Source organism: Heteronotia binoei, chromosome 3, assembly GCF_032191835.1.
Source record: "Heteronotia binoei isolate CCM8104 ecotype False Entrance Well chromosome 3, APGP_CSIRO_Hbin_v1, whole genome shotgun sequence".
NCBI lineage: Eukaryota > Metazoa > Chordata > Lepidosauria > Squamata > Gekkonidae > Heteronotia > Heteronotia binoei.
In genome coordinates, this window is record NC_083225.1 from 169540002 (window position 1) to 169553459 (window position 13458).

The following is a 13458-nucleotide window of genomic DNA, read 5'->3' on the forward strand; positions in this document are numbered from 1 at the left end:
TGTACAACCTTTCCTTTTGGGCAGTTGAATCCTCAGAGGGTTTTGTAGCACAAGTTCCATTTGTTTAAGATGAAGCAGAGCTTTTGGAGAAAGGGTCTTGCCAACTGAAAAAGAAAAGAAAAGAAAGAATTATTCTACCTGGTGGCCTTTCAGCTCATTACAAAATTCTCTGTTGAGAATGGCTTTCGTAAGCAGGGATTCAAAAATGCTCATATTGGAAAAAAAAATCTTAGTCTTTAAGGCTCACTGGACTTCTGTTATTTACAGCTTAGGAGGGGCTGGAAGCACAAACCTGTGAGCAAGAGCTGTTTGTTCATGACTCTTAGTTTGTAGTCTTGGTCAGTTGGATTGATCAGGTGGACATTAACCAAAGATATATTGCTTATATTTGTTCTGCTCACTTTTCATATTGAATTGGTAGATTTGTTTGAAGTATTTTTGAAAGCCACTCTATCTCCCCATAAGGGAGAAGAATGGGATAAAAATATGCTAACTAACAGTTACAGTAACCAATAGTTACAGTCACAGTGACAATAACAACAAAATAATAATAATTTATTAAGCTGTCTGGCCATACAAAGTAAAGATTGGAGACCAGTAAGTAAATAAAGATTGGATCTCAGAAGCTAAGAAGGGTCAACTCTGGCAAGTACTTGGCTGGGAGGCCTCCTTGAAATATCAGAGGTGGCAGATAGGCACAGTCTTCATTCAGCATTCTTCCAGTAGGGGTCAGTAACCGGAGGTTGCTATGACTTCCAGGTGCACACATAAACACACACTCACACATACGTGTACACATGCACACAGGCACATATAAAATACAACCCCCCCCAAAAAAAGTAAAGATTATACAAATGTCACTCATTCCGTTCCATATTTGGTTAATAGTTTTGGTGAGGATGGAAGGCAGCACGGAGCTCTTGTCAGATCCCAGCAGCTGAGCAGGGTCAGTACTTCAAAGGGAGGCCCCCAGGGAAGACCCTGCAGAGGAAGACAATGGCAAATCAGCTGAGCTTCTCATTTGCCTTGAAAGTCCTTGCTAGTGTCACCATAAGTTGGCTATGACTTGATGGGACTTTGCGCACATACACACACACATGTCAAAGTGTTCCTTCCGTTACACATTCTCCTGATTATCCCACTGTGAGTGTCTTTGAACTCTGTTTGTGGGGACGTGCAGACGAAATGCATTGGTATATGTCTTTTATACCAATTCAATTACTTTTAAATGCTATCATAGTCGTGATACATATCAAAATGCATATAAAAATGAATGTCCAGTTTGTTCCCCTGTCCCTAATGCTGGAACACAGAAACACGCATATGGGCAAAATAATAGCATGCAGATCAATTATGTAGCAAGGACAACTCGACTGAGACTACAGCAGCCTAGGGAGCGTTCCTTTTTGAGGAGGAATTTAGAAGCATTCCTAGGGTAAGGTCAGGCTAGCATAAACTGAATTTGAGTCCAGATGTGAAGTACCAGGGAACAGAAATCACAAAGTCAAATAGAAGGAAGACATTCCCAGATTTCAGCAGTGGCTCCTGGGCTCATTTCCCCCCACTTCATAAAATATTTCTAATTCTTCATTCTATTGAAGCACTGAACCAAGCATGATTTCTGGGCTGTCAATCCTGTGGAGGCTTTCTCTTTTTTTATAGTTAAACGTCTTGCTTTTCAACAGATTAATCCATTAAATCTACTGATTAAAATCAATATTCTAATATCTCAGCACATAAGATATTATCGAGCTATGTAATGATGCTAACTGTTTCTTTGTGGTTCAGTAATACAAGAGATAAATCATTTATTGTTTGCAAAATGACCTTACAGCTAAATCTTATGAAACCTGACATATTTTTGCGCCTCGGGCAGAAGGCCCAAATGGCCCTGTGCTTTTCCTCATGTGCTAACTGATAACTTCCCGCTTTTAGCATTGCCTAAAATCACCTGAGGTGGTTGCCCCCTACACTTCATCCTGTGTGATACTCTGAAAAATATGAAACTGCCTTATGCGGAAACAGATTTTTGCACAGCTGAGCTCGCTACTCTGACTGGCAGCAGATTTCCAAATTGTCAGCCTGATGAGATTGATGGTTTATTTGTTTGTTTGCATACAAAATTTATATCCTGACTTTCTGCCCTTACAAGGGCTGCTGAGGTGGCCAACAATTTAAAACATACATGATAAAATTACATTATAAAATAATTAAATTAACCCCCCTCCCAAACATACCTCATTAAAACAACTTTGAAAGGAGTTTAAAAGTGAAGTTTTAAACTGAGGGAATGCTAAACAAAAAATGTCTTCACTAGCTGGCAGAAGACAGTAAAAGAAGGGGCAGAGAAATCTGCCATGACTGAGAAGGCCCTCTCCCTGGTTGCTGGCATCTAATCTCAGAAGGTGGGGGCACCCAAAGCAGGTTCTCCAAGGATGACCATAGAGGTCAGTTAGGTTCATAAGGAATTAAGAGGCCTTCAGGTATGTTGGTCTCAAGCCATATAGGTCTTTGTAGCTCAAGAGCAGCACTTTGAATTGTGCCCAAAAACAAATTGGAAGGCAGTGTTGGTGGGTCAAGACTGAAGTGATATGGTTCCTGCAACCCACTCCCATCAACATCCTGTCTGCAGCATTCTACACCAGTTGAATCTTCTGAGCACTTTTCAAGGGCAACCCAACATACATTGCATTGCAGTAATCTAATCTAGATGTAACTGGGGCATGCACCACAGTGGCCAGATCCTTTTTGCCCAAGAAGAGCTGTAGCTAGCTAACCAGTTGAATCTGGTAAAAGGCACATTTGGCCAAAGTTTCCACCTGCTTATCCAGCAGTAAGCCTGGGTTCAAGAGTACCTTCAGACTATGGACCTGTTCCTTCAAGGAGAGTGCAACTCCATCCAGAATGGGTGACACCTTAAATCCTGGATCAGACTTTCCACCCACAATTGTGTTGGAGGTGTTGGGAACCAAATCTTAGCCTCTTCAGAACCCCTAGCAGGATTTTGTCTATCTCTTCTTTGACAGTTTAAGCCTGAACAAGGACTTTTTCTGTGGCAGTCTCTTCACTGTGGAATGTGCTGCTGAATGAGGAGAAGGCTATATTAACTCTAGTGTTGCTGAGGAAAAAATGTTTAGTATATTTATATCCCATCCTTCTTTTCCCAAAAGAAAAACCCAAGATGGATAACAAATGCAAATCAGAAAAGAAGGCCAGAGGAATTAATCTTGCCATTTTTCCTTCTCTTGGCCCAGGCTAGCCCAATCTCATCAGACCTCAGAAGCTAAGCAGGGTCAGCCCTGGTTAGTAATTATATGGGAGACCACCCAAGAAGTCCAGGATTGCTATGCAGAGACAGGAAATGACAAACCACCTCTTGTCTTGGAAACCCTATGGGTTGCCTCAAGTCAGCGGTGACTTGACAGCACTTTCTACCACCAAAGAAGGGAGAGGCAAAGCAAGCCAATAGAAGGAACCTTCTTTTCTTTCTCTCTTTTTCTGCAGGAAGGTTGGTCCTTGATGGAGTCTGAGAGTGAGGGGAGAGATGACCATTGACTTGGCAAACTGATCAGGAAAAGTCTTGTTTTCTCTCCCTTTGCACAATTTACAGCAGAGATACTCAGGAGGGCCTTTTGTTGATGACATGTTTTGTTTCATTTTTTTTTTTTGCAAGACCTGAGCATGATTGTTAATGATAGGCTGTTTTGGAGGTCATTCATTCATAGGATCACCATATGTGCTACGTGACGACAGTTCACATACAGCAGTATTTGATGCTGTGGGTTAATTTTATCTACAGTCTGCTTTAAGCTTTTAAAGAAAGGTGGAATAAAAATATCTTAAACAAATAAACCGTATTTTTTTACCTTGACACTGCATTTTTCAAAGGGGGAAGGTTTGTTTGAGGTGTGACATAAGCACAGTTACCTGGACATAAAGCTAAGCTGAAATCAATTAATCTTCCACTGCGTTCAGTCCATGAAGCTGGACTGGGTTTTGAAGATTACAGTGAAGTAAGTAGAGTTGGAAGTTAATCTTTATTATCCTTTATCTGCAGCATTGATTTTACCTGGCTATTTGAAGAGGGGTTTTGTACATTCTACAAAGAAAAAAGAGTGTAAGTTATGCTTCCTTTTCTCTCATTTGTAGGTCTCATGTGAAAAATGAAGCTGGGACATAACTTGGTAGAGGGAAAGTGAAGGACAACGAGGACATGATTTTGTCCATTATAAAGAGGCCATGAATGGAAAAGTTTGTAAAAGTCACTGAGCCTTGGGCTGGAAGTGCAGGATGCAAAGTTAGAGTCGAATGGTACCTTTAAAACCAACAACATTTTATTCTGGGTGTGAGCTTTTGTGTGCACACAGACTTCATCAGACAGAATGGAATGAGACTTTCCATACATGTAAAGCAGAGGCAGAACAGCAAATTAGTTTGCAAGCATACAATATAATGAAATGTTTGAACAGATGCAAACAGGAATAACAAGCTTAGTTTATAAGGTCATTATTATTTAGATTCAATTCCAAGAGAATAAATGTTTATCAGATGTGTTAATTACAGAGTGTTAAGAGCAGGGCTTTTTTTTGTAGCAGGAACTCCTTTGCATATTAGACCACACACCCCTGATGTAGCCAATACTCCAAGAGCTTACAGGGGTCTTAGAGCAGGGCCTACTGTAAGCTCCAGGAGGATTGGCTACATCAGGGATGTGTGGCCTAATAGGCAAAGGAGTTCCTGCTACAAAAAAAGCCCTGGTTAAGAATAATCATCTGGCCCTGTTGTCTTGCTCCATCTGATACATGTAACTGTCACCAAAAAACATCATACTTGTTCCAGAGCCCACTTAGCAGAGGAAAAAATATTCAGCCAATCAGGTGGTTTTTGAATTTGTCGATTTCTCTCCGTGTTTTCATTTGTATTTATTTTAAATGTGAGTGCCTCTAAATTTGCAAAGTTTAAACTTTTGTTAATTTTCTCGAGTAGATTATTCTAATGGATGTCCTTGCATGTTGGTTGCTGCACCGTTTGCCACTTTGAATCCAAGGAGAGAAGGCTGGATAGAAATAAATAAATAAAACCAAAGAGTCACTTCAGATCCTCGCAGTGAAGCCCAATTTACCAGGCTTGAATGACATCTGTCAGAGAAGCATCTTCGGTCCTCGCCTCAAAATTATATCCTACCCGAGAAAGTCCTCTGCTCCTTGGTTTTTTTGCCCTTGCTACTCTACAGGTTTAAAAAACTGTGAAACTGGGCAATGTCCCTCCTTCCAGCTATGCATTATATGCAAAGAGAAAGGGAGAGAACCCAACAGGAATCTCTTTCATCATTGCTCTCCTTTCATCTTGTTTCCATACATTTACTGAGTGCCTGTCTTTGCATTTCGGCAGCGCTGCTGAATTTTAATGATAAAGAACGTTTGGCCACAGCCCAACGCATTTGGATAATAGGATGAGTTACATAAATGCTTGTCCACACCAGCTCTGAATACTGCACAAGCAGCCTTGCTGTCTCTGGCATTGATGGACACGGTCTCTGCATTTCTTTTTTAGCAGGACAAGAAGAGAAGCTTGTTTGCTTGGCTAGAATTGGATTTTAGGTTGCCGTGTATCTAAATAAAGAATGTATCTAAGGTGGAAACCTTTTTGTAAAGAAAGTTTGTAAGTCGGGTTCATACCAATGACTGGTCCCATAAGTACTTATCTTAGAAAGGTTCAGCATCTGAGATTAGGCTCCAAACCTGGATACTTTCAGTATCTACTAAGCAAAGTTTGATGTCTCTCCAGTCTAAGGAGTCACCCTTCCCCCTCAGGTGATTCTGCCTTCCTGGTATCTGAAGAAGGGTGCGTTGACTCTCAAAAGCTTATACCAGGGGTGGCTAACGGTAGCTCTCTGGATGTTTTTTGCCTACAACTCCCATCAGCCCCAGCCATCAGCCATGCTGGCTGGGGCTGATGGGAGTTGTAGACAAAAAACATCTGGAGAGCTACCATTGGCCACCTCTGACTTATACCACAAAAATCTTCTTGGTCTTTCAGGTGCTACTGGACTTGGATTCAGCTCTTTAGAGCAGGGGTGTCAAACATGCGGTCTGGGGGCCAAATCAGGCCCCCAGAGAGCTCCTATCAGGCCCCCGAGCAACTGGCTCTTGTCTACTTCCTTATCCCTCTCTCTTGCTTCCTCAACTGCACAGGAGCTACAGAGCAAAACCTCAATTTTCTCCATTGGTTGAGGCTCCTTCCCCTGTGAAGAGAGCAAAAGAGCCAGAGCTTCCTTTGCCCAGCTCCCTGGATCCCACAGGAGAAATACATAAGAACATAAGAACATAAGAGAAGCCATGTTGGATCAGGCCAACGGCCCATCAAGTCCAACACTCTGTGTCACACAGTGGCAAAAAATGTTATATACACACATACACTGTGGCTAATAGCCACTGATGGACCTGTGCTCCATACACTGTGGCTAATAGCCACTGATGGACCTGTGCTCCATACACTGTGGCTAATAGCCACTGATGGACCTGTGCTCCATATTTTTATCTAAACCCCTCTTGAAGGTGGCTATACTTGTGGCCGCCACCACCTCCTGTGGCAGTGAATTCCACATGTTAATCACCCTTTGGGTGAAGAAGTACTTCCTTTTATCCGTCTTAACCTGTCTGCTCAGCAATTTCATCGAATGCCCACGAGTTCTTGTATTGTGAGAAAGGGAGAAAAGTACTTCTTTCTCTACTTTCTCCATTCCATGCATTATCTTGTAAACCTCTATCATGTCACCCCGCAGTCGACGTTTCTCCAAGCTAAAGAGTCCCAAGCGTTTCAACCTTTCTTCATAGGGAAAGTGCTCCAGCCCTTTAATCATTCTAGTTGCCCTTCTCTGCACCTTCTCTAAAGCTATAATATCCTTTTTGAGGTGCGGCGACCAGAACTGCACACAGTACTCCAAATGAGACCGCACCATCGATTTATACAGGGGCATTATGATACTGGCTGATTTGTTTTCAATTCCCTTCCTAATAATTCCCAGCATGGCGTTGGCCTTTTTTATTGCAAACGCACACTGTCTTGACACTTTCAGTGAGTTATCTATCATGACCCCAAGATCTCTCTCTTGATCAGTCTCTGCCAGTTCACACCCCATCAACTTGTATTTGTAGCTGGGATTCTTAGCCCCAATGTGCATTACTTTGCACTTGGCCACATTGAACCGCATCTGCCACGTTGACGCCCACTCACCCAGCCTCAACAGATCCCTTTGGAGTTCCTCACAATCCTCTCTGGTTCTCACCACCCTGAACAATTTAGTGTCATCCGCAAACTTGGCCACTTCACTGCTCACTCCGAACTCTAAATCATTTATGAACAAGTTAAAAAGCATGGGACCCAGTACCGAGCCCTGCGGCACCCCACTGCTTACCGTCCTCCACTGCGAAGACTGCCCATTTATACTCACTCTCTGCTTCCTATTACTCAGCCAGTTTTTGATCCACAAGAGGACCTGTCCTTTTACTCCATGATTCTCAAGCTTTCTAAGGAGCCTTTGATGAGGAACTTTATCAAAAGCTTTCTGGAAGTCAAGGTAAACAACATCTATCGGGTCTCCTTTGTCCACATGTTTGTTCACCCCCTCAAAGAAATGCAACAGGTTAGTGAGGCAAGATCTTCCCTTGCAGAACCCATGCTGAGTCTTCCTCAATAACCCGTGTTCATCAATGTGCCTACTCATTCTGTCCTTGATAATGGTTTCTACCAACTTTCCCGGTATTGAAGTCAGACTGACTGGCCTGTAGTTTCCCGGATCTCCTCTGGAACCTTTTTTAAAGATGGGGGTGACATTTGCTACCTTCCAGTCCTCAGGAATGGAGGCAGATTTCAATGAAAGATTACAGATTTTTGTTAGAAGATCCACAAGTTCAACTTTGAGTTCCTTCAGAACTCTCGGATGTATGCCATCCGGACCCGGTGACTTATTAGTTTTTAATTTGTCTATCAGTTGTAGGACCTCCTCATTTGTCACCTCAATCTGACTCAGGTCTTTCAACACCCCTTCCAAAATTAGTGGTTCTGGGGCGGGCAAAAAGTTCTCGTCTTCTACAGTGAAGACGGAGGCAAAAAATTCATTTAGCTTTTCAGCCATTTCCCTATCCTCCTTCAGTAATCCTTTTACCCCATGGTCATCCAAGGGCCCCACTGCCTCCCTGGCTGGTTTCCTACTTCTAATATATTTGAAGAAAGTTTTATTGTTGGTCTTTATGTTTTTTGCAATATGCTCCTCATAGTCCCTTTTTGCCTGCCTGATCACAGTCTTGCATTTGATTTGCCACAGCCTGTGTTCCCTTTTACTAATCTCACTTGGACTGGTTTTCCACCGCTTAAAGGAGTCCTTCTTACCTTTTACAGCTTCCATTACTTTATTTGTTAACCACGCAGGCCTTTTCTTATGCCTGTTTGTGCCTTTCCTAACTTGTGGTATGTATTTTATCTGAGCTTCTAGGATTATAGTTTTAAATAGCGTCCAAGCTTTCTCAAGGGTTTTGACCGTATGTACCTTTCCTTTCAGTTTCTTCCTCACATGCCTCCTCATCTCAGTGTATTTACCCCTTTTAAAGTTAAACGTGGTTGTGGTGGTCTTTTTGGACAACTCCCTATTTATACAAACGGTGAAATCAATAACATTATGGTCACTGTTCCCAAGCGGCGCAATCACTTTTACATCTCTCACCAAGTCTTGGGCATTACTTAGGACCAAATCCAGGATCGCCCCACCCCTGGTAGGTTCTGAGACCATCTGCTCCATAGCACAGTCATTGAGAGCATCAAGAAACTCAATCTCTTTCTCTCGACCAGAACACATATTGACCCAATCAATCTGCGGGTAGTTAAAATCACCTATTACAACACAGTTTTTACGTTTAGCCGCTATCTTTAAGCCTTCCATCATATTATAATCGTCCTCTCTCTTTTGATTTTGGTAATACAAACAAAGCACCTTTAAGACCAACAAGTGCTAATGTTTTAAGCATGTTTTATTTTAAGTTTAAAAAAACACACACAAAAACCACCCTTTAGTCATGTTTGTCTGTGGCCTTTAAAAAGTTTATCTCTTTGCTACCTAATCTTAAATAGGTACACACATGGTCAAGCCCAACATGGCCTGGCCTGACACAGCCCGGCCCTACAAGGTCTCATTTGTGTCAGATCTGGCCCTCATAACAAATGAGTTAGACACCCCTGCTTTAGAGGAACAGTCATTTCCGGAGGAAGAAGGCTCCGTAGGCTGGACGAAAGCTTCAGTTGTTGCAGAACAGAGTGGTTTCCCACCACAGGCCACCAAGTTTATGAACCAAACCCTCCATGATGGGAGCTATAGTTATGACATGTTCTGATGGTCTGTCCCAGCCCTCCAGTCAAGCATGAAAGCCTGTTCTATGGTGTCAAGTGAATGTTGTGATCACATTAATCTTTATTGCAGCTGGCTCTGCCTTTTTTTGTTTTAAAATTGCTGCTGTTTGTTTTATATTTCACATAGTGGGTTTTTTAAATCACTTGTCAGGTTATAAGCCATCTTGGGAGCTTTTTTGTGTGGGCAGAAAGCAGGATGGTGGAGTATAAATTGACGAAAAGTATAAATGAATAGATGGCCAAATTTTACTCTGGATTGTGGAAGGCTTGTCATATATTTTTTTTGTTTACAACCAGGGTGGAATTCTAGCAGGAGCTCCTTTGCACATTAGGCCACACATCCCTGTTGTAGCCAATCCTCCAAGAGTTTACAAGGCTCTTTTTTGTAAGCTCTTGGAGGATTGACTACATCAGGGGTGTGTGACCTAATATGCAAAGGAGCTCCTGCTAAAATTCCACCCCTGTTTACAACCAAGCAAAACCTTGCACTTCTAGGACAACATTCACTGGTAAGGGATTCCTTTCAGCGGTAGTTTCATTTAGGGTTGCCAAGTCCCCTCTGACCACTGGTGGGGGATGGCAGGTTAGAGCTGCCAGATCCAGGTTGGGAAACTCCTGGAGATTTGGGAATGGAGCTTGGGAGGACAGCGGGTGCAATGGCATAGAGTCCACCCTCCAAACAGCCATGTTCTCCAGCTAGAGATTTGGGGATGGAGCTTGAGAGGACAGGGACTTCAATGGAGTAGAATAGAGTCTACCTCCAAAGCAGCCATTTTCTCCAGTGGAACTGATCTCTGTAGGCTAGAGATGAGTTGTAATTCCAGGGAATCTCCAGGTCCCACCTGGAGCTAGCATCCCTAGATACAACCCAGACCTGCTCTCATATAGACCTGCTCTAAAACAGTTTGCATGGGAAAAGCTGTTGAAGGGACATATGAACATATGAAGGGACATATGAACATATGAAGCTGCCTTATACTGAATCAGACCCTTGGTCCATCAAAGTCAGTATTGTCTTCTCAGACTGGCAGCGGCTCTCCAGGGTCTCAAGCTGAGGTTTTTCACACCTATTTGCCTGGACTCTTTTTTGGAGATGCCAGGGATTGAACCTGGGACCTTCTTCTTCCCAAGAAGATGCTCTACCACTGAGCCACCGTCCCTCCCACCAATTCCATTGCCAGTTCCTGAGTGTATTCAGCACAAAATTAATTAGGTGGATCATAGAGAGACTCTATAGCAGGGGTGGCCAAACTTGCTTAAATAAGAGCCACAAATGTCAGATGTTTGAGAGCCACAATACATGAATGTCAGATGTTTGAGGGAGGGAGGAAAGGAAGGAAGGAAGGAAGGAAGGAAGGAAGGAAGGAAGGAAGGAAGGAAGGAAGGAAGGAAGGAAGGAAGGAAGGAAGGAAGGAAGGAAGGAAGGAAGGAAGGAAGGAAGGAAGGAAGGAAGGAAGGAAGGAAGGAAGAAAGATTGGGGAGGGAGAGGTGGAAAGAAAGCAATTTTAACTTTAAATGTGTTCTTCCAGCCAGCTGATGGGATGGTGGGGGCTTTGAGAGACACACAATATGAGCCACAGTTTGGCCACCCCTGCTCTATAGTGTAGTGGTTAGAGCTTTGGACTAAGAGCATGCAAACCTCAGGTCAGATCCTCATTTAGCTATAATGCTTACTGGATGACCTTGGACTAGTCCTTCTGTCTGTAACTCTAAGGTCACTTTCCTGGGAGTGAGCTTCATTACATAATAGAAGACTTACTCCTGAGTATACCTACTGAGGGTTGCTCCCTCTGTCAGCCCAGCCTACCTCACAGATCTGTTGTGATAAAATTGGACGCCACCTTGGCCTTTGGAATGGGATGGAGGCATTTGTTCAGAGAAAGTCTGAATAAAAATTAACAGTAAACAGCCATAAGCAAACTAATGGAATTACATTTGGCCCAATTCAGAGAAGCGCAGCAGTTTTAAGAGTTAAGCGCCTGTTTCACACTGTCACAGAAAGGCACTTCTCTCACACATGATCTGAAACACAAAAGGGGTGAGATAAAATCTTCTCCATGCTCTCTCAGTATTCCCCCTCCCCACACAAACCACTTTATATAGGCAGTTGCTAAATCACTGAAGAGGAATAGCAATTCTTTTCAGGCACACAGAGGGAAAAAAACAATGGGAAACTGTGAATAATTTAGTTCCTTTGTTCTACATTAACAAGCTTCTAGCCCATCTTTCTCTTTGTCCTGGTGGAGAGGTCTCCTCTCACAGGGAACTGATTGCAATGGGGAAAAAAGTTTGTTGAGGGAGGGGGAGACAGCACATTTGCTTCATGTATCCTTTAAATATATGAGAGCAGCAAGCGGTGAGATAGGATGTCAAGTACTCTTTGGTGACACATTTTACATTTCTACTTAGGTGTGACACACTTTTCACACTCCGACCTAGAGTGTCTACCACCTTCCATGACCTTTCTCTTTCAGGTTCAGATTTACAAGTAGGTCAGATTGTCACACATGCCTCTTTTAAAATATAGAGAGAGCCATGACCATTTCATCTCTCAGCTCCTCTCTTTCACTCATAGAAACATCTGCAGATAGAGTAACCCGACCCCCTTTAAGGATTTCCCTGCACTCAAACATCGTACAGTTCTTCGGGCTGGGGACTCAAACACTGCTCTTCACATGCTGCCACTATTTAGTCATACTCACAGAGATGGAGGTCTTACCCTATTTGTGTGTGTGTGTGTGCTTCTTAGAGACAACCAGCCTAATGGGTTAAACAAACAAGGAGTTAACTTTTATTTATGGTTTCAACTTCAACATCACAATGAATGAACACAAGTGGAGGTTACAATGTTTGTTTTCCATTGAATTTTTGAACTGTTTCTCTTCCAGCATTTGGGATCTTTTGTTACACATGGGGTGCTTTCATACATAATAATGCACTTTCAGTCCACTTTCAATGCACTTCACTACTGGATTTTAGTGAAATGGCAAAATCCACTTCCAAACAGTCACTGAAGTGGGTTGAAACTGCATTATTTAGCATTCTCACTGACTCTTTAGTTAGCTTTAAGCTGTTCTTCACCGCATCGTCACTCAGCAAGTCCCCAGCTGCTCTCTTAGCTACTGTTTTTCAACTGTCTCTCTGACTAACTTTCCTTGTTCCATTGGCCCTTGTAGGAAGAGGTGGAACTAAACCTGTCTTTCTTAGTTGGAATTTAGATTGTAAGGATATCAAGGTTGGGCCCCCTCTGCTTTGTTGTGCCCACTCTGTGAAGCACCAATGGTGGTGTTTTAAAAGAAAAGTTGGAACAGCACAGCAGGATGTGGTTGTCATTTGTACTCATAGGTTTCTTCTAAGACTTTCTTTCACTTTCTACTGCCAGCCTTTTAAATTATTTTTAATCCATGTTAACCATAGTATTTTGATTTGAACATTTTTGCACACCATTTTATGTCTTTTGCTTTTAAGCTAAGATGCTTTTACTAGGGATGCCAGACAGTGCTGGGGAAATAGCAGGAGAGTTGTAGGTGGAGCCATGGGGAGCACAGTGATGGATGCGGCACTTCATTACTTCTGGTAAAAAAAAACTCATGGAAATTACAAAGGGTACCTCTAGGAATCATCAGAAACACTATGGTAAAACCTTTGTCAAGTCCAGCAAGAACTTCTGGTAATGACACAAGGCTATATTTAATTTTTTCTCTCCCACCACTGTTCAGAGTAGCAGTAAGCAATGGGCCATGGTTGTGAGGGATATCCCATCCCCAACAGGAATTTACTTTTATTTAGAAGCTCCACAGGCAAAGTTGTTTTGGGGAAAGCTATCTGTAAGTTTATTAAATACAAAATAAAGAAAACCAGTTTGGTGACGCTGGTTTCTGTTGGATGGGGGTTGCATGCCTGGGGTGGCTTAAGCCAGGCCTGCTCAGCTTCTTAGCCAGTTAGCCAGTCATATCTTGTGACCTTTCTTGTGTTTGATTATTCCTTTTGCCTTTCAAGACAGCAGCCAAACCAAAAGGCAGGCAGAGACTCTCTTAGATGGTCCTCAGGTTGATG